The sequence below is a fragment of the Eutrigla gurnardus genome, assembly GCF_963514095.1.
Source record: "Eutrigla gurnardus genome assembly, chromosome: 17".
Classification (NCBI taxonomy): Eukaryota; Metazoa; Chordata; class Actinopteri; order Perciformes; family Triglidae; genus Eutrigla; species Eutrigla gurnardus.
The window spans coordinates 3,852,531-3,875,321 of record NC_139928.1 but is presented as its reverse complement, the minus strand read 5'-3'; positions in this window follow the sequence as shown (position 1 = coordinate 3,875,321).

The window sequence follows — 22,791 nt, the reverse complement described above, 5'->3', positions numbered from 1 at the left end:
CATCCATGAACCGGAAATTATTTCCTCTGCTTCTCCCAGAATGGGAGGTCAAACCACAGAACATCGTTTTTTGGGCTGTAAGAGGCTCCACTTTGGATATCTCTTTTTATCACAGCAGTCTACAGCCATACAAATCTATTTTTTAGGATAACATATTATACAAATCAGGATGTGATTGTTATGAACACAACCATCTGTAAAATGGACTGAGACTGGACATTGGTGCTACTGAAGTGGAGATTTCTCCAGGCACAAATAAATTAAGTAGTAAAATAAACAGCTAAAGAAAATATGTAATGGAGGCTAAATAACCCAATATCTCAAAATTGAGCAGTGCTTTCAAAAACAACAATGTTTTTTGCCTCTTGACCTCCCAGTCACCCATGGGAGGCCCTCCTCTCACAGACTAGTGAAGTAGCCCAGGGAGCAGACTTTGATCCGAGCCCCTGTCTGATGAAGTAGATTCAGCTGGTACGACCTTGCAGCAGCTGTCTGTATTCTGAAACACGAACCACAGATCGGCTTCATTAAATTCACCCGCGTGTCAGATCAAACGGCTTGTGATGTGGCTCACAGAGGAGAATATAAATAGAGATGAAGAAGAAGAGGTGTGCTGGTGTAAAAGACGGATGGTGCGTCTGACATAAAAACCCATCCTGTAGTTGACATGTATGTGCAGGACACCAACGGACGCTTCTCTCTGTGCAGCAGCTCTACAACCTTGGGACGTTATTCCCATTGCGGCACTCTCGATTGTCACCGTACCAAAATTGTATTAATCTGAATGAAAGATGATGTCAGGTTGCCAGCACTCACACACAACCACAATCACAGGCCCTGACCAACTCAAGCATGTGTGCCGACTTCAAAAACTCCAAGTAAAGCTTATTATAAAAGATAGACTGGGAATCTAACAGTGAGGAGAGAGAACCCTCCAATCAGGGTGGTTGTTCTTCTGAAATGATCTGCACATATGGCTGTAACATTAAAGCTGGGAGTCCTCCAGGAGGAGCTGAGCGGTGAAAGCTGCTGACCATGCTGACCATGCTGACCATGCTGCTGTCTCCATCCCCAGTGAACGGGCCGGGTTCACTCAAGCGTGTGTGGCACAAACGATGGATGTCATTTGACTGCTGTGTTCCTGTCTGAGGGTGTGGCTTCGTCCACGTGACGTCACGGACGCGGATTCCGGGGTGTTCATAAACAGCGTCCGTACAGTGACACGCAAGAACATGATCAGCTGACCTTAGGATGCTTGCCATCGCCATTAAAACCATCAGTGAGCGAACGCAGCGCCGGTACAGAGCCCTACTCACACTCGATCCAAAGCGAAGGTCACAGATCCAAAAGGGGACTCGGATGCAGCGATGATCGGCAGATATCGATGATTGTCCCTCGGATGAGCAGGTAGAAAGGGGTCCCTGTCTAACAGTGACGGGCCTGGCGGGTCGCCGTGGTGCTTCTCTGGTCTGGACCCGCTTCACAGCGCTGACAGCTCCGGATGATCAAGGTCACCTTAGGTCGGCCTCCCCGTCGCTCTTGACCCGGTCCAGTCCTCCTTCCCTTCAGCCCTCATCTCCCTCTGTTGCTCTCGCTTGTCTCCCACTCTCTCCGAACGGAGCCTCCCTTAACACTGTGAAGTCATCCAAGCGGAGAGCGATAAGACTTCCGGGAATCACCTTCAAAATAAAATCCTTATCCGCGAACAGATTTTAATCCCCGTAAAAAAAGGTCAAATTTGTCCTTAAAAAAAAAAAAAAAAAATTAAAAGATGGATATGTTTTCCTCGATATCGCTATTAAACCATATATGTATAGTTATCAAGGCAATTCCAATGGATAAATAATTGTATGCAGGATTGTCACAGTGTGAAGTGTGCAGGATTTGGTGAGGCTGCACATACAAAAACGTAGTCCGTGTGCCTCGTCTCTGTCTGTCGGTGAACTATGGGGTCGGTTTGGAAACGTGAATGGCCCTATCTAGAGCCGGTGTTTGGTTCCTGTAGAAACATGGCGGCCATGATGAGGACCTTTGTATGTAGATATAGAGAGCTGATTCTACAGGAAACAGAAACAGAACAATTATTATTTCTAGGTGATCATACACTAAAGAAAACATATTCAATTTCTACCGTTGCTACAAGCTGTTCATTTAACCCCCTATCATTACATGGTTGTTGATTATAAACTCCTCAGGGTTTCATTGGTGTTTTGTATTTGGGAATATTAATATAGGCTAGGGGCCCTGCGATGGACTGGCGACCTGTCCAGGGTGTACCCTGCCTTCGGCCAATGACAGCTGGGATCGGCTCCAGCCCCCCCGCGACCCTGAATATAGGATAAGCGGTAGAAAATGGATGGATGGATGGATGGAATATAGGCTAGGCTATTTTAAAGTAGCCTTTTGTGCTTTTATTTTTTAAAGCGACGCTTCGTTTCCGTTTTGCCTCCTGGTGAACTCCGTGTAATTGATGGTTTATCTCCCTGCTGCCATGACTCCCAGACCGGGACCCAGCCCGTTCTGGATCGAGCACTGGTGACGTCACGAGCACCCACAACAGGAAGAGGACAGGCTACGAGGCTTCCGTAAATCATCCAATAATACATGTATTTGGGTATTTAAACCTTGAACAATTTGATGTAGTGCTAATTATATTTTCCCATTCACATGTGCATTTTGCATATGCTATTGTCTTTTCTATTTAGTGTTTTCATGGTTTTTGCTGGACCTGACAATGTTGGAACTGGCAGCAGATGTTTGTATAGACACTTAAAAGACAGGCCCAACTCCATACAATAAAACATTATGGCCTTCTGCTACTGTGGGGTCCCCCAGCTTTATTATATGGTCTTGTCTACATTTTCTCCTAGATTTATGTGTGCTGGAATTTGTTGTACTGATTTAAATATAGCAAATATATAAATACAGAATGGACTATCACTATAAAGACATCTCTTGTACAAGCTTAAAATCTATTTTACTTATATAGTCAAAAATCAAAAACCTGTGTTGAATTTACAATCTGTGCAATATAGCAACTGGCATCGTTACCCAGCTGGCATTTTAATACCGAGTCACTGTTGAATCAATGTCAGGTGCCAGTGTTGGATAACGTTGAATTTTGTTTATGGTTGTAAAAATAATGATGATTGACATACAACTCAAAAATTGTTGATATTTCAATGTTGAATCCATAGTGAGTTAACAACACCACTTCAACTATTTGGTGTTTAAAGTTGTTTTGATGTTGAATTAATGTTTTATCATAAACTGACATTATTTCAACAACATTTAAACGTTTAATGTCAGTCAAATGTCAGCTAGACAAGGGACCACATGACTCCATTTGTTAGGTATAAACATGCAACATCATTTTAAACTTAATTATATGAGACACATGAGCCAATTCAGTAATTCAGCAAACATGTTTTAGTTCTGGTTAGAACCCTGTGAGACTCGAAGGCAGCAGAAGCAGTGAGGACCATGTTGATCTCAGGGATTTTCAACCATATCACATGTTTTGACTAAAGCAGGGATCTATTGTTTCAATGGTCGCTCACTGTAAACCTCCCAACAGCAGATGGCAGCAAAGGACATAAACACAGTGATTGTTGCACATTCCCACACTCCCTAAACACATGCAGACTGCACCAACCTCACAACATTCAAATCACTCACCAAACCCACCTCTTCATGTGGTGATTATTACTGTGATTTTTTATTTTGCTGTGTTGTTTTTATTTTATTTATTTATGTAAAGTATATTTGGCAACTTTTAAAAGCGCTCTACAAATAAAATGTTTTATTGTTCTTCTAATTATTATTGATTGATTGACTATTCATTGATGGATGGGTAAATTACTGATAAGTGATCATCAATTATTGAAAGGTGCACTGTAAGATTGTGTTGTGAATAACTACTAGTAGCAACTTGTATATGTTTTCTTTTCCTTTTGTGCATTTTTACCTTAACTTGGTCAGCCTCCTGTAAACCCTTAACTGTTTTTGTGGTAGACATGATTTCCAAAACATTCTGTGTTCTGAGTTCTCAGATCTCAGTTCTGTGGAGGTTGTTCTTGGCTAGATAATACCAATCAGGTGCTGTTTCCATTCTAAATACGTTTTGGATTTTCGGGATGAACCTCCAGAGAATTATCAGCTGGATCTGCAGCTCTGCTTGGCATTACATTGAGTTTCAGCTCATTGTTTAGCTGTCAGGCCCTAAAATGTATAGGTTTGGTTCACTATCACCGCTCTGGTTTAATACAAGTTGGTTCCGATCCAAAAATGTGGATGTTGTGTTTGAGTTCCCTGCAGTTTTGCGTTTTGATATAGAGGCCTCTGGTGTTAAGTCTGCGCTTTGGCATCGTGTAGGTCGTGTTCTGATTATGGATCTAGCTGTTTTTCTAAATATGTGTGGAATGCCAAATTTGGCTTTTGTATTGAGTGAATGTCAGACATTGGCATTATAGTAATTACAGTTCTGTGATACTTGCAAACTAATATTAAATTAGCGTGTCCACACCTGCTTTTTGTGTTTTGTCTATGCACTACCCTATATCTCAGAGTTCCCCCTGTCAAGGATCGAGCACCGCCTTTGCCTCAGGAGATGCTAATTTAAAAATAAAATCACTCAACTGGAAGGTGTTGTCATGCACGCCCACAAAGCATTTTATGTAAGCCGCAAATGTTTCTATGAAAGGTGTCAGTTATTTCAGCATGGGCCTCCGCAGTATCCCACACACTCATAAAACACGCCCCCTCATCTTTAACGCTTGCATGCACGAACCTTACCCAACCTTTACCGCAAAGAGACAAGCACACGCATGAATACAGCACATTAAAAGGAGCCGTATAGAAATAAGTACACAAATCATTAAAGCAAAAATGATGATGGATTATCCCCCCCAGAAACCTGAAGATAGCAAAGAAACCAGTGGAATATACTTATGGACATCTCTTGAAACATAACTGACTCATGGGGATTTCCACCCACTAGTCACCAGTTTCACTCATCAGCTTTACAAACTAATTATACAAAATACAAGTTGTCATATACAGCAATATATATGCCACATCTAGTAATATACCGTTCTCTTTCCCAACTACCTTGTCCCACATTTCTATCCTCACAAAACTTGCCAGCACATTCCAACCAGCCAAAAACAGGCAAAGACTCATGGACAACACAAAGAGGGCACTTAAGTCTAGCTTCTTAGGGAGTTTTAGGATTTCTCAAAAGCTAGAAAATAGTAAAAAGGGCACAGCTCTATACACTTTTTTATGATCATTCAACTGATACGTTTGTGTTGGATCACTGGTGTGTGAACACACCACAAGATGGTTTTGATGAGCTAAGAAGTCTGTATGGGGCTTTTAATGTCTGCAGGTGATTTATTACAGGACGTGTGATGTAGCCATGGATTTGTGATTTGTGTATTTTGGATACATTCAATTTCCATCCATTGGAATCGGATGGGAATCTTTGTGTTTAACTCTTGTGTGGTGTTCATATTTTTGTTACTCAGCCAATGTTCGCAGGTCTGGTGGACCTACCGCAATATGACAGCCATAAAAACATAAGTAAAATTAATTAACAGATGTTTATCTCAATCCAAGCAATATCGATAGCTAATATGGTTACTCATTGACAATATGTTCTGTATGTGTTCTTCAGAGAAAATGAGCCAAGGCCAGTGTATAATTGTTCTTGGAGCAAACATTGAAAATGGGTGCCACAGACCCGAACACTGCATGGGGAGTGGTGTCTCTTTAGCCAGATTAGTCTTGTTTTGTTCTGCCTGTTCACATTTGTACTGTATGTACTGTCCAACCGTTCTCACTGCCGATGTGTCACATAATGCAGCTCCGTCAGTGCTCCTTGCTGGACCCACCCACTGCATTACAGACACATCAACTGACGTAGCATAAAGAGGGAGGTAGAATATATTTTTACAACTGGACCCAAAGGCCCAACAGGAGCAAGAGGAAGGATATGTCCAGATTAAGGAAAATAGCATGGTTGTTGTCACTGTTGTTTAGTAAACGAAAAAAAAAACTGTAACTAAATGTGTTTTGCTGTAACATAAACCTAACTTCCTGTGAAGACTGACCTTTTATTTAGGAAAGATACTTTGCATGGAATGAGCGTATATATTGACACATGCAAAATGGATGCTAGAGATGCTAAGGAGATGTCGTTGTTTGAAGCTCTGCAGCTCTCTCACCAAGCTGCATACTGTACGTGTCACACTCCGTGACTCCTATGATTTATGTCTGAGTAATAGAATAAGCTATTAGCACTAAAGGCAAAGCAAAGTTCAGTTGAAAAGCAGCGTCAGACACAGATGGACAGATTGGTCAAACTAAACTAGAATATGTCTTGAGCATATTTCTAATAAATCCCACTATGTACTGTACATCTCTCTTAAACTCACAGAATCCAACAGTTCTGCCTTTTCTGTTCATAGTCTTAGACAGTGACGTTGTTGGCCTATTTTAGGGGGGCTGGAGCTACCCTAAATTGTTCCCAAGCCCCCCAAAATAATTTGGCTTTATTTATTTATTTATTTTTTAAATTATTTACAGTCTTTATTTTCAGAATAATCTCATACTGATGAAAGGGGATACATAGAATTTTATGATTATAGCATCATAGTCTGTAGAAAGAACAAACTTTAGAAAGAAATATTTCTGTAACGCCTATTTGTCTTTTTGTTTTTTCTTTTTTACAGACACTATCCTCATTTTCCTGGATTAAATACAGAATAGATACTTACAAAATACAGTTATTTGGGTAAAGTTCATATTTACGTTTGGCAGATTTCACTGTGACCTTTAAATCCAGAGTATGGGGGCTGTCACACTGAGTCTGGTGTGGGGGAAGGAGGACCAGAGGTTGTGAGACAGAGAGTATGGAACAAGAAGGTCGGAGAGGTATTGAGGGGCAAGAATGGAGGGATTTAGGTGAGAAGGAGGATTTTGTATTTCATGCGGGAGTTGATTGGAAGCCAGTGGAGGTGAAGGAGGGTTGGGGTGATGTGTTGCCAGGGCTTGGTACAGGTGAGAACCCTGGTGGCAGAGTTTTGTACGTATTGGAGCCTGTCCAGGGTCTTGGTGGGTACCCCAGACAGGTCTCTATTGCAGTAAACCAGACAGGAAGTTATAAAGGTGTGGATGAGAGTTTCTGCCACGGAGTCGGAGAGGGATGGAGCCTGGAAATGTTTCAGCGGTGAAAGAAGGGAGATTTGGTGATTGATTGAAGGGTGGAGTCCAGGATGACTCCAAGGTTGCAGACTTTGGAGGATGGGCAGATGGGGGGCTTGGGGAGCTCTGTTTTATTGCTGGTAAGTTTCAGTAGGTTTGTTGACATCCAGGCTTTGATGTGTTGCAGGCACTTGACCAGGGTGCTGATGTAGAGCTGTGGGTTGTCGGTGTATGAGTGGAATTTGAGACCATGTTGGCAGATGATCTGACCAAGAGGGAGCATGTGTGACGGGTATAGGTTTGGACCCAATTGCAGCACAGAGTCAGGCAGGTTCAGTTGGTAATGACTTTTATTTGTCAAAGAGGGACAGGCAAAATAAATAAATAATATTCGTCCGAGGCATCCATGTCCGAATCCAACTCCCTAGCCTCAAATGGAAGTTTAGCCTCTTCATCTAACGAGGGTCTTGTCTTCGCTGGGCGCCTCAAACGGAAGAGGGGACGGAACTCCCTGATGAGGGGGGCGTCCAGGACGTGCCGAGCAGGGACCCAAGACCTATACTCCGGACCATAACCCTCCCAATTGACCAGGTATTGAAGACCCCTCCCACGACGGCAGGAGCGCAGGAGGCGGGCACCGTAAAGGCAGGGCCTCCGTCGATGAGACGAGGTGGAGGAGGGGGGACTGCAGGGAACTTTCCCGGAACGGCTTGATCTTGGACACGTGGAATGTAGGATGGACCCGCATGGAACGAGGCAACTTGAGCCTTACAGCCGCTGGGTTGATGACCTTCTGGACTCCAAAGGGATCAATGAACTTAGGTGCCAACTTCTTCGACTCCACCCTCAAGGGGAGGTCCCGGGTCGAGAGCCACACCTTCTGGCCCACGACGTAGGTGGGGGCCTGGGTGCGGTGATGATTGGCAGTCGTGGCGTAGTGGTCCACCGAGCGTAGAAGAGCCGCCCTGGCTTCAGTCCACGTCCGGCGACAGCGACGAATGAAGGCCTGGACAGACGGGCAGGAAACCTCTTTCTCCAGCGCCGGGAACAGAGGAGACTGGAATCCGTAGGCACACTGGAAAGGGGAGAGCCCCGTGGCCGAGCTTGTCAGGGTGTTGTGGGCATACTCCACCCACAACAGCTGCTGGGACCAGGAGGAGTGGTGTTTGGACACCATACACCGCAACGCTGTCTCCATCTCCTGATTCTTCCTTTCTGTTTGGCCGTTGGACTGGGGATGGAATCCGGACGACAGACTCGCGGTGGCCCCCACAAGCATACAGAACTCCCTCCAGAACACAGAGGCTAACTGGGGTCCCCTGTCAGAGACCACATCGGCGGGGAGCCCATGGAGTCTGAAGACGTGGAGAAGCACAAGCTCAGCAGTTTCCTTGGCTGACGGAAGCTTGGGCAGGGGCACAAAGTGGGCCATCTTGCTGAATCTATCAACCACTGTCAGGATGGCGGTGTGACCACTGGATGGGGGCAGGCCCGTAACGAAGTCCAGGGAGATGTGGGACCATGGTCGATGGGGCACAGGCAGAGGAAGCAGATAACCCACAGGAGCTTGGTGTGAGATCTTGTGCTGGTTGCCAACGGGACAGGCGTTGACAAACTCCCGAGTGTCTTCCTCCAGCGATGCCCACCAGAACCTCCGTAGCACCATCTCCTTGGCCCGCTGGATGCCGGGATGACAGGTGAGTCGAGAGCTGTGGGCCCACTGAAGGACGTCGGACCGCAGGGCAGAAACAACAAACAGGCGATCAGGTGGACATGCGCTGGGTCCCGGCTGGTTCTCCAAGGCCGCCTTGATCTTCTCCTCTACTTCCCAGGTGAGGGAGGCAATCATGTGTGAGGGCGAGAGGATGGTCTTGGGGCCAGAGGCAGGCTCCTCCTTCTCCGAGAACTGTCGAGAGAGGGCATAGGGCTTCACATTGCGGGACCCCGGTCGGTAGGAGAGGGAGAAGTTGAAGCGGGTGAGGAAGAGAGACCAGCGGGCCTGACGAGAGTTGAGCCTCTTGGCTGACTGGAGGTATTCAAGGTTTTTGTGGTCAGTCCAAACCAAGAAAGGCTGTGTGGTTCCCTCCAGCCAGTGACGCCATTCCTCCAATGCCAACTTCACCGCCAACAATTCTCGGTTGCCAATGTTGTAATTCCTCTCAGCAGGGGTCAGGCGTCGGGACAGACGCTCCCACCCCCACATCGGAGGCGTCCGCCTCCCCCACGAACTGTCTCTCTAAGTCTGGGACTTGAAGGATGGGGGCCGATGTAAACTGTGTCTTGAGTGTCTGAAAAGCTTTGTCGGACGTTGCAGACCACTGGAACGGAACCTTGGAGGAGGTGAGGGGTGCGGCCACGTGCTGTAGCCACGGATGAATCGTCGGTAAAAGTTGGCGAACCCCAAGAACCTTTGGAGCTGCTTGCGGGAGTCAGGGACAGGCCAGGTGGTGACAGCAGAGACCTTGGAGGGGTCCATCTTGATGTTCCCTTGGCCAATGATGTATCCTAGGAAGGAAACTGACGGGGAGTGAAACTCACACTTCTCAGCTTTGACGAAGAGCGAGTTATCCAGGAGCCGATGCAGAACTGTCTGGACGTGGTGTACGTGTTCCTCCTTGGTCCGTGAAAAGATGAGGATGTCATCTAGGTAGATGAACACGTGCTTGTTCAACATGTTTCTGAGCACGTCATTGACCAGAGCCTGGAAGACGGCCGGAGCAGTCCTGTGGGTGTGTTGAAGGCGGTCTTCCACTCATTTCCCTCTCTGATGCGGACCAAGTGGTACACTCTTAGAAATAAGGGTTCCAATAGGGTTCTTCTACAAGGGCTGAGGTTCTACCTGGAACCATTTGCTTCTGAAAAACCCTTTCCCGAAGAAAGGGTTTTTCAAGGGTTCTTGGTAACACTAATGGTTCCAGTAAGAACCATTTTGATCCAGAGAACCCTTTAAAACCCCTTTCCTGAATAAAGGGTTTTAAAGGGGTTCTTGGTAACAATAATGGTTCCAGTAAGAACTTTTTTTATCCAGAGAACCGTTTTTGGAAGAAAGAGTTCTTCAGGGATTGTTGAAAGTGTGGCAGGTCGAGGGTTGCTCTGCTCCACGCCCACTCAATCAGCACCACCGGTGCTTGATTGCGCATTGGTGCCACCTGTTGAATTACTGCGCTCCCTCGGGGCGCACTCTCTCTCTGGCGTTCACCTGGAAGGGCTCTGTTTGGCGTGCTCCGTTGGTTTGCCGTGCTCCGGTTTGCTTGGTGTGCTCCGGTTTGCTTGGTGTGTTTGGCGTGTTTCCTATGTGGTCATTCTCAAGGTAAGCGTGGGTGCTGCTACTTCATGCAACTTTATGGCACAGTATGGTGTGATAGCTGCCGGGATGTGTCACTTTCAGTGTCGTTGGCCGTGCTGGTTGGGTTGCAGCATTGTGAGGAGTTGGCGTCTGCTCTCTGTTGTCACTGCAGACTGACTGGTTCTGGGGTGCTCAAGCTCTCTTCGTTCGGGTAAGTGTGCTCCCTTATTAATCTCTGTTGGCTGTAGTAGCCTTATGCTAAAAGCTGTTTGCCCTCTGCTCTCTGTCCTGCTGTAGCTGTTGAAGCCACAGCGGTTCCTCTGTTTCTCCTCCTGCACTCTGTGTGAGGCTGCACTGCACTGCCAGTGACGTGCACCACAGCGGCTATCCAAACGTAAACCATTCACGGCCTCCAGCCCTGGTGCAGTCGCTCCGTCTTCTGCTCCGTCTTCTGCTCCGTCTTCGACGACGTCCTTTTCTCACAGTCCACTGTGAGCTCCTGTGGCGGCTGTTGTCCAGGCAGCGCCGGATTCTCATCCTCACCACAACTTTTGTTTTGATTAATTTAGTTTGTTTATTTGTCTGGGTTAATTATTTAATTTGCTACTTATTTGGGTTTGTTTATGGTTTGAATTATTTTGTTTTTTGATTAGTTTCTTTGTGGGTTCGGTTCTTTGTGGGCCAGCTGTTTAAAACATTTTTTTTGTTTCTTGATAAATTTATTTCCTTTTTGAGTTAACAGTCTATCTTTAATTTGATTATTTAGTTACTTAGCTGTGGGGTTGTCAGTATAGACGGGCCTATCACTACGCCTGGTCCCACCCACAGCTGAATTGTTGTTTCTTTTCAAGTAAATTTTTGATTATTTGTATTTAGGTTAAAATATTTATCTGTTCTGTTGGTGTGCGTGGGTGTGAGTGTTGTGTGTGTGGTTTAGTATAGGCCTTCTGTTTTAATCTTTGCTGCCTGTACAGTCGAACCTTTGAGTGTCCCTCCGCATAATTTGTTTTCTTTTCTTTTCAGGACAGGAGTTGGTGCAGTGGGCGGCAGACTTCCCTGGTGGTGGTCCCATCTCACATCCCTTAATTTGTTTTGCTGTGGCACGTGGTGATTTGGTTTGTAGTATTTCTTTTTGTGGTTTGATTTGCTTTAGTCTGCCCGCCCCACTAACGTTAATCCTGTTCCTGTTTTGTTTAGTTTGTTTACTGCGATATAGCCGACACTCAGGTTGTAAAAGACATATGTGCTCATTTTTACCCTAGTAGATTATTGTTAAATAAAAACAATTGTATTTTTGGAAGTCCGTCTCTTGTCCTCTCTATAAATTGGTGTAACGAATCTGTGTGACCTACTGTAGTAGCCCCAGTACAGGGTTTGAGTGTATTTCCTGGGGCGCAATTCCCCAGGTGGCGTTGTTGGACAACTTCCCCCTTCCCCCACGTTCCGCCACAAATGCATGGATCCTGTGTCACCAGGAACATACTTCCTGATAACACTTACCAATAATGGCACAGAATACAATTCCTTGTGACTAATGATACAAATACTTTTCATATCAATTTTTTGTTTTGTTTTTTTGTTTTTTTGTTTTTTTCTTCTCCAGATCCTGTTGATCAAACTGTAACATAATTGCACATCTTGGGATTTGAACACCTGCCACCCAGTCTAAAGTCACTGGCAGTAGTGACTGAGCTAACCAGCTAGCTGCATTGAGTCAGCAGGTCCACCATACTAGTCTATTACCTTACACCTTCTGATCAGACATACAAATAATGGCAGTCCTATAACTGAAATGTTCTGTTACCAATTTATTTTCACAACCATTAATTATAAGAAAGCAAGACCTTCATCAGCAAATCTTGTTGACCCAGGCAAAGATAAGCTGTGACTGGGATTTTAACCCCCACCCTCCAAATCTAAAGTCTGTACCATTACCCACTGAGCTATCCAGCAGAATGTGTAGATCAGGGACTCCTCTGACTCGCCACACTCACTCACACAGCCAGGTTGACAGCTCCTTCATGTCAGTGGTCAGACAGAGGGAGCTGATCATGTGTCTCTTTAGCTCTGTCTGTACAATGTGTGACTTCTGCTTTTAGGTCACAGGTTCAATTCCCATGTTGACAGATATCATATGTTACAGGTTGCACTTCCAGACAATTAGCTCAGTTGGCTAGGAGCTGGTTCCTGGTGCCATATAATGTGGGTTCAATACATCAAAATACCTGGTAGTTTTTGTGAAACAAATGTACAAAATTTTAGAGTCATGGTAGATGTTTGACAAAAACATCAGATTTTTACCTACCTTTTTTTTAACAGTGGTTTCAAATCTGCCTGCGCGACAGTGAATGGCTTACTCAATTTGTGAAGCCACAGTTGAGTTGCCACTTGCCAATTAGCTCAGATCAATAGACAATGGTCTTTGGTTCCAGAAATTGTGGATTTCAGCCTCAACTGGTACAAAATGAACATTATAATGTCAACTGTCTTGCCTTCTTATTCTCCTGTTTATTGCTCAGAATTGCCTAAATTTGCCAAAAATAGCCTGGACCCGACCCATCGCTGCGCAGCAGTTAAAGTTTAGTTACACTACATACAGTTTGAGGTTGTGAGTTCAAGGCCTGGTTGATGCAGAGTGACCATGTTAATGCCTACTGAGGTGATGTGTGGATTAGTGACAGACAATTATAATATTAAATATTAAATATTAAACACTTATTTTACAGACAATTTTACTCATGTATTTGTCTCCTCCTCATACTTTTCCATGATCGGCTTCATCCCATGGCTGCTGTACCCTGCTTACTGGCTTAGTCAAGTTGTGAAGCTGCAGATAAGTTCAGTGATAGAGGAAGGTCTTTGATGTCAGAGGCCAAGCCTTAACTGATGCAAAAATCATATTGTAACACTGACTTTGGGGCTACTACATCAGGGTTTGTCAATGCCGGGAATTGAACCTTGATCTCCCAGGGGAAAGGGCAAGGTTTGGTGTGTTGGGCCTGGGAGCTGGCCCAATGGTAGCTGTCATGTGTGAGTTAAGAGCTGGTTGCCCTATGGATTGCACCTATGGTCTGGTCTTCCCCCTCTACAAACCAGGTGTGACATACCAATAGTGATTACTGTGAACAGAACAGAACAAAGAAGAACAGAAGAGAGAGAAGAACAGAAGAAACTTCAGAGAATCAAGGTGAGCTAAAAATAATATCTTATTTCAGCATGCTCGACCCTAGCTGGGACTTTTATGGTGAAAGTTGGACCAAGCATTTGTTTCTTGTTATGTTTTGTTTGTTTGTTTTCTTGTAGAAATGACTTACACAGCTTGGACGATAGCCGAAGTGTGCCATTGGCTTGAAAAAGAGGGTTTTGCCGAGATTCCCATTATTGTTACAATACGTAACATTTTGTGGACTTGTTACATAACACTGAAAAGTATTTTAACATTATTTAAATCAATGTGAAAACTTTGTGGGGTTCCCTCACTTTCTCATGATTCTGTTCCACTGTCACAGTTACTATGTACAGTATGTACTCTGATTCCTTTCATTGGACCTTGCATTATTTTATTGTTTGTAGATAGCTTACAATAAGGCACAGTAAGTGCACCTTGGATTGATGGAACTAACACTTTTTTGTCTCCCCTTTCTGCCATGTCACCCTTGCTGGAGATTACACAAATTCACCTACTGAGGACAGCATGATGTGTCTGGCCTGTCATGTTGCTGATTCCACTGGACCTATGCTGACTTTTGACCTGTTCTCCCCTGGGACCTACACAGCCTGTTCTGTTGGACTATCTTTAAACAAATGTTTTTCTCATTAAAATGTTTTGAATGTTTGTTGAATGTCAACATGATAAATGACCACAATATAATATGAACTAAACTGATCTGTAGAATACAATATGGTTCTTCATAGAACCCTCAGAAGACAAGACGGTTATTTGTGAAAACCTTTGAAAAGGGATGTTTTTAGAACCCCCTGTGTGAGGTCTAGATGAAACCCTTGAAACCATGAAAGGGTTCTTGGTGGAACCCCCAGTATGGGTTCTTTGTAGAACCTCTCATGGGGGGTTCTGGGTGGAACCTTACACACACAGTTCTAGGTATAACCCTTTATGTAGGGTTCTCGGTACCCTCCAAAAGGGTTCCAGGTGGAACCTTTATAAAAGTTTCTACCTGGAGCCAAAAAGGGTTCTCCTATGAGGACAAGCCGAAGAACCTTATATGGTTCTACTTAGCACTTTTAATTCTAAGAGTGTAGGCGTTGCGTAGATCCAACTTCGAAAAGATGGTGGCCCCCTCCAGGAGCTCGAAAGCAGAGGATATGAGTGGGAGGGGGTAGCGATTCTTCACCGTGATGTCGTTGAGCCCCTTGTAATCTATGCAGGGACGCAGAGATTTGTCCTTCTTCTCCATAGGACGTCTATGGCACAGTCATAGGGCCGATGAGGAGGAAGGGAGGTTGCCTTAGACTTGCTGAAAGCCTCCCCAAAGTCATGGTACTCGGCCGGGACCCCCGTCAGATCTGGAGCCGAACTGGAGCAGGTGAGTGGTTGAGGAACTGAGGCTTGCTTCAGGCACACCTGGTGGCAGGAAGGGCTCCAACCCACGATGACCCCCGTTTCCCAGTCGATGTTGGGGTTGTGTCGCCGAAGCCAGGGGTAACCCAGGATGAGGGGAAGACGGGGAGACCGCAGGATGTGGAATTGGACAGTCTCATGGTGATTGCCAGACAGGAGCATGCGCACTGGGACCGTCTGGTGAGTAACAGTCCCCAGAAGATGGCCGTCAAGGGCGTTGGCAAGAATAGGTGCAGGCAGGGGAACACGACTGATGTCGAGCTGGTGGGCTAGTTCCATGTTCATCAGATTAACATCACAACCAGAGTCTATGAAGGTGGCGAGGGTGTGAGAACCATCAGACAATATTAGACGGCATGACAAAGAGGGCGTCGGGTAGAGGAAAGTTCAGAATTTCAACTCACCAGTACTTTCTCTGCTACAGATGAGTCCAGCCTTTTACTGGACACTTGGAGATGTAATGACCCGCCAGACCACAGAAGAGACAGAGATTCCCTCGACGCCGACGTTCCCGTTCCTCGGGGATGAGACTGGTGCGACCCACCTGCATGGGTCATGGTTGCCTTGTCGGAGGTAGACCAGTCTCCGGAGGAAGATAAGCCTGGGTGGATAGCTGGCGGTCCACCTGTCCCTGTCGCCTCTCCTGACGTCTCGCCTGGATGCGTCTGTCCAGACGGGTTGTTAGCTCGATAAGCTCATCCAGAGAAGAAGGAAGGTTGTGGGACACCAACTCATCCTTGATATAGTCACCCAAGCCCAGCAAGAAGGCGTCACACTGGGCGTTCCAATCACTCTGACGGGCCCTGGTGCGAAAGTCAATGGCGAAGTCAGCGACACTCTGGTTCCTCTGGCTCAAGCCCAGCAGACCTCCCGCAGCATCTGGACCCATCGAAACCTCGCCGAACACCTTGCGAAGCTCAGCGGCGAAGGTCTGGAACGAGGAGCAAGCCGGCGTGCGTCGCTCCCATTCGGCCGTTCCCCACAGCCGAGCTCTGCCAGTCAGGTGATTAATGGTAAATGCCACTTTTGCTGCTTCCTGGGTGAAGGTGTAGGGCAGTAGGGCAAAGAGAATGGAACAGTTCGTGATGAACGGGTTACAGCCTTCCGGGTCTCCAGCGTAGCGCTCCGGGGTTCCCACCCGAGGCTCAGGTGATGGTCCAGGCAGACCGGGAGCTGGAATTGTTGGAGCCGGAGGCGAAACATGGGGCGAAGCCTGGGCGAGGGTGGCCGTCAGATGTTGGACCTGGGTGGCTAGTGCCACCAATGCTTGCTCTTGGTTAGACACAGCCTGTCGAACCTCGGAGTTGGAGGCGGTGAGCATAGCCTCATGCTGCTGGAGCGTGGCCTCAATCCTCTCGAAGCGATTCGACGGAGGCGTTGTGTGCGCTGGGTCCATCTTTGGCCAGATTGTACTGTGACGGGTATAGGTTTGGACCCAATTGCAGCACAGAGTCAGGCAGGTTCAGTTGGTAATGACTTTTATTTGTCAAAGAGGGACAGGCAAAAGGAGAGTCAAAGCCAGGCAGGGAGTCGAGGAGCCGATGCAGGGATTTACCAAACAGCTCAGGAGCGAGGCAGACGGAAACCAGGAAAGGGAGGACGAAGGCGGTGGTCGGGCTGAGAGTGAACAGTTAGCAGAGTTTATATACAGGGTTGATTGGTGATCAGAGGCAGCTGAGTGCAACAGGTGAGGAGAGTTGGACTAATGAGGGGGGAGTGGCAGGCAGTGGAAAAGTACTGGGAGATGAGGTGTGTGAGCAGACTGTGACAGCATGTGGATTATGAAGAGGAGCAGTCCAAGCACAGAGCCTTGAGGCACGCCTTGATTGGGGCTGGGGGGGAGTGGGAGTTGCAGAGGGTTACAGACTGTTTTCTGTTCCTGTACTGTTTAGGTACGTGTTAAAAGAATTTTTCCGTAAACGAATAAATTCACCCAAGGAGGAGATCGGAGACATAAGTAAAGTCGACGTCTGACTTTAATCTTGTACAAGAGGAGCAGTTACAGTGCAACAACGTGTGAGGATGCTACAGAGGAAGTGCTCAAATCACTGTTGTGACTTGAGTCTTTTAAAGGCACAGGAGATGATGCGTCATTGACAGTTAATCTTCATGCAGAACTAGACATCATGACTACCAGGCCTCTGATAACATTTAGGTCAGCAATGGGGATACTAAAGTAATAAACAGTTCAACACATAAAGCTGTAACCTGAACTAAGAAAACTTTAAGACATGAGGTTATACAAAATTCTTATAACATTCCCTCCTGTTTATGCTTATCTCAAGCATAATCATTAGTTAAATTTTGTGGAGGGTGAGAGCGAAAACCCTGTCAGGCAGTTTCTTAGCAACTTCAGTATCCATCTTTACATTTAGGCAGGGAAATTCTCTCACGGCCCCTCTGCCTACAGGCGACCGCCTTGTGGTCCTCCAGTCCAATCGGGAAAATACAGTGATTCAATTCAAACAAGGTTATACATAAAAAAATCTAATCTCTAACAGTCTAAAGCTTAATAGGAAGGAAGAATAGAAATCAAACAAAATGTCCAACGCAGGCTGGTGAACCCATCGATCCCGTTAGTCGAACCTGACCCTGCCTAAGAAATCTCACCCTGAGCTCGTGGAAAACAATAAAACATTACAGACTTCCTTCCATCATGTGATTAACATACAGTGGAGATAACATCCTTCTCTTAGGCTACACTCGTAATGCTTATCAGTATCTTACATCTTCTTTTTGGGATTTTCTGTAAATACATCATTGTGCTGTGGAATTTATGTTTTTATTTTTATTTAAACTACTAATCATAGAAATCCTCCAAGTCCCCGTACATGTCCTCAGCTTCCAGATCACCTGGAACTTTCTGGTCACCTAGGAATCTGGAAGCACACTTCACAGGGGTTATTTCATCGTCACTGTAATCTGATAGATATGATGTTGCATCACCTTTATCCTCCTCATCCGGCACTCTGGTGTACAGTAACATCTTGTTCATGGCAACGTCAATCAGCCTCTGAACTAAGTCTCTCAGGAATGGAACACAACAACAACACAACGCAGTAATAATTATGGTCATTATATTTATGGTTATCAAAACTGTATGAGCCCTGACCACCTCCCGAACATGTTCTCCATCCATGAAAAGTAAGGGTGTTCATCAATACCTGAGTTTTCTGCAAACTCCTCGGATAGCGATGTCAAACCTGCCAGCGCCCTAGTCACACTGCTGTCAGGAGCGGTGTTATTGGGAATGAAAGTGCAACACATATCCCCAAACATCTTACACACCCCTCCCTTCTCGGCCAGCAGCATGTCCAGCGCCAGCCGTTTCTGCCATGCCAAGAGACTAGTCCTATCTAATTGTGAAGACAACCCCTTGATGCTGTCTCTGACATAATTGATGAACCTTTGTTGGTTATAATACATATAGTTAATCCAATCAACATTTTTAATGTTGGTCTAAGTGTCTTACCACCGCAGAACCACCAGATGTCCGCCCTGGTCACAAGTTGTCTTCTCACCCACACATTCTGCTCACCCCCTTCTCCTGCTGATAACTTCAGGGTTAGATTACAGGGAGCCAAAGTTCCTACACTAACTGTACCTTCTTCTCTAGACAGACAGGTGTAGTTGCCGTCATATGGCTCAAATCACATGTGAGTTGGTACAGGGGGAAACAAGTGCTGTACAGTGGTGCAGTTCCTGTCAGCGAGTAGAGACACAAAGTTATACAATTTGCGGTCCAATTTCTCTTTTAGCTCTTAATTTGGCTGGCGTTGTATTGGCTAGTGTCGAATCTACAATCAGTGATTCAGCTGCGGTGCGATTGTTGTTGCCATTCGATTGTTGAGACAGAAGTTTGTGTACCCAGAGTATCGGAATTACCACTATCACTGCTATCAGACTGATTAGACACAATGTTCCTCTCATACCGCATCCCGTCCTTCGAAACAGATGCCACAGTCTATCTGCAATGGTGTGGTGTTTTTACTTATCTGTCTCGCCTGGAATGCTGTATGCTCTCTTACAGTGTGTCAGATGAACCCACGTTCCTCTCTTAGCGATGTGGACTGCTGTCGGTGTAGATAGCAGAACCTGATATGGACCTTCCCAGCGAGGAGATGACCAGTGATAACTGCAATGAAACTTTTAGTTGAATGTTAGACATTTCTGATAATTTAGCCATGACTTGGTTTCTGAAATGTGGACCGTTTTCACAATAAATTGTTTCTGGGAATCCGAATCTTAGTGCAAAAATAGTAGCAAAGATTTTTGCTACCACTATAGCGTCGTTTGTTGCTGTTGGTGTGATTTCAACCCATTTTGAAAACATATCTCCTATTACTAGACAGTATTTCTTCCCCTCTGATTTGTTTAGTTCGATGAAGTCCATGCATATTGTTTGGAAAGGATATTCAGCTTTCGGGAACGCTCCTCTTTTAGGTCTCATTCTTCCTTGTGAATTGTGCTTGGAACAAATCAAACAGGATGCACAAAAATTTTTAGAGTAATTTTGGAATCCATATGTTGTAAAACATTAACTTATCATTGTCACCATCCCTCCTGTTGAGACATGGGTAATCCCATGGCTCAAAATAGCCGCAAATCGATAGAGGGTTTTAGGAAGGATGGGCTTACCCTCAAGTCATCTCCAGATGTCGTCATCTGTTTGTTTTGCTCCTTTGTCGCGCCACAGTGATTTCTCAGTGTCTGGTGTTATAGCCTGCATGTCCTTCAAGATATCATGGTCAATGTGCTCTGTGTCAGTATCAGCTACAAAAATGTAATCTAAGCCCCGTCCCTCCGTCGCTGCGCGTTTAGCTTCTACGTCTGCTTTGCGGTTTCCCCGTGAAACTGGTTAGAATCAAATTTTTGTGTTGAATAGCTTTGCCTGTAGATGTTACCATGCCTCTGTTTTTCCACTGTTGTGCGAAAACATGCAGTGTGGAGAATGCATAGCCTACTGGCTATCTGTGTAGACTGTGATAGCTTTCCCTTCCCCCAATCTACATGCCTCCGTCAAGCTACTCTGTCTGCTGCCTGTGCTGAGAAATGTGATGGCAAAGGTGAGGATTTCAGCACCCTCCCCTGTGTCACCACCGCACACTACTGGCATTCCTGCCATCTGGATTTTTCCTGCAGGAACCGTCAACAAACATTGTTATGTCTGGATGTGTGAGTGGTGTATCAGTCAGGTCTGCTCTCAGCAAAACAGTCTCCTCAGTTTTAACTAAGCAGTCATTTTTATCACCGTCCTGTTCGTATGGCAAAGGTGTAGATGGATTCAATGTGTTGCAGCGTTCGATTGTCAAATGTGGCTGCACCATTAGTATTGTCATACAATTGAGATGCCGTGCTGGTGACATGAAAGCTACTTTGTTTTGCATCAGAAGTACAGAAATCACATGTGAAACCTTCAATGTCAATGGATGAAATAACACGAGTGAAGCTGAACTTTGTACAGCAATAACTGCTGCCTGCACTGCCTGTAAACATGGAGGCATAGCAGTAAACTATCGGTCGTAGTTTTTGTCCAAAAGGCTGTGTTAAAACACTGGTCATGAATCCTTGTCTCGCGTCACATGTTTGGATGAAAGGTTTTTTGTAGTCTGGGAGTGCTAATACTGATGTGCTCACTAAAACCTGTTTTAGTTGTTTAAAGGCCTGTTCTGCCTCCTGTGTCCAAATAATCTTATCCCCGGCTGCCATAGGCTGATCATAGATTAGACCCTGCAGTGGTTGTGCTAATTCAGCGTAATTAGCAATCCATTGCCTGCAAAAGCCTGTCATGCCTAAGAATGACATCATTTACTTTGTGACCTTGTTCAGCTAAAAAGTTCAGCAGTGCTAAAGTGTCTATTTTACAGTCAGCTTGAGTTTTTGAAGCCATCAGAATATCATCAACATACAATAGAATTTTGGTGGGTTAAATTTGGCTAAATTTGATGACATCGCCTGTGTGCTGTGTATGTGTGTGTGTGTGTGGGTGGGTGTGTGTGTGTCTCAGCATGACCTGTCCGTTGAGATAGCCACGCAGGTGATGATTCTCGGTTCCGGGGAGATGAGTCTCGATGCCGTCTGAGTCCTCTGCCTCTTGCCCCTCCTCCTCGTCCTCCTCCGGACCTGCAGCCTCTCACCCAATGTCCAGTTTTAGCAAACATCGTTCCTGTCTCTCGACCTGCTCCCCTCCGCGCCCCCTCCCTCCTTCTCCTCCTCTCCGCCATCCACCCCGCTTTCTCGGTGCACCCTCTCGGCAAAACACATTGCAATCACTCCTTCAATCATCACCATCATCATCAAAACAAAGTAGTCACTTATCTCCTCCTTTCCCTTGTTTCTGTGTATGTGATGAAATAAGAGGATTGAATGTCTTACCGCTACGGGTTTTACCCCCTTGTTCTGCGTCCCATGGGTGCCCTGGTATTTGCGGAGCGGAGGCTTCTGGCGGTTCGGAGCGGCCTGGGGTGGAGTGGAGGTGGCCGCAGATGAGGCTGATCCGGGTAGGGGGAGGGACAGGCGTCGGACCCAGAGTGACTTCGTCATCATCTCTCCGTTGTTCTCGGCGAGAATAAAGAATAGGATAAAGATTAGAACTTGTCTGTTTGTGTACTTCTTTTTCTTTTCACTCCTGCTCTAGTCTAATTTCCTTATCTTCCTGCTCCCAATCTCTTAGTTTGCTCCACATTTAGTCTTCCCCGAAACCCATATTTGGTTTTCCACAGCTTAAGATATTTGACGCTGTCTTTATCTTTTTTCTGCATATACTTTGAATCTCCTGTATATCACCTTCCGTGTTCCGGCCGCAACACGAATGGCTGTTACCCATTTTTATTTTATTTATATCTAGTTCACCCTATCCTATTTTATTTTAAATAGGTTGTATATATACTCACAAACAAATATAATAATAATAAGAAGAAAAACATACACGGCAGAAACTCACAAACAAATATAATACGAACGTGCTCAGCAAAAAACTAATGTTTGTCTTACCTGAATGATAGCGCTTTTTCCCTTTTTGTTAACTCAGGCGGCCTGGTGGATCAAAGTAGTTTACGTCGTTCCAAAGACGTGTTACTGGCCTCCAGACCCAGTACTTTGAGGTAGGAATCAAAGTAGGTCCCGTCGTTCCAAAGACGTACACCTTATACTGTTCTCAGGCCCAGTACTCCGAGGTGCTTGTTTGACCTCGGGTTTTTTTACTGACTTGGCAAGACTCCCTCCTAAATCAAAACTACCCGATAGGAGAATCCCTCCTCTCCCCTTTTTTTTTTTTTTTTTTTTTGTAACTGGTCGACTGTTGTCAACACAGTTCTCTGTGTCTTGCTAAATGAGTAGAAAAACCTTTTCACCCGATCTGGTAAAACTCTTTCTCGGCAAGTTGAGAATCCTGGATTGCCTTGTTGCTTCTCGGGCTTGTGGCCCCCGGACTTTAAACTGTGCAATCCTAGACAGCTTCGCGGCGCTTTTTGGGTCTCCCACCCCCTCAACGCTTTTTGGACCTAAGCCTAAGCCCCCCGGATTTTAAACCCCACGCTTTTTTGGACCGTAGTCCCCGGACTTTAAACCTGGCTGTCTATTACTGGCCCCAGACGCAGTCTTCGAGATCCCAGATCTCAGTTGTTTTACCAAATGGTGAAAATCCCCTCATTCAGGAATTTTGTGTTTGCCCGATTTGTTTTAAATGCCTCAGATTCCTCCTTCGTTCGGACCCCGTCAC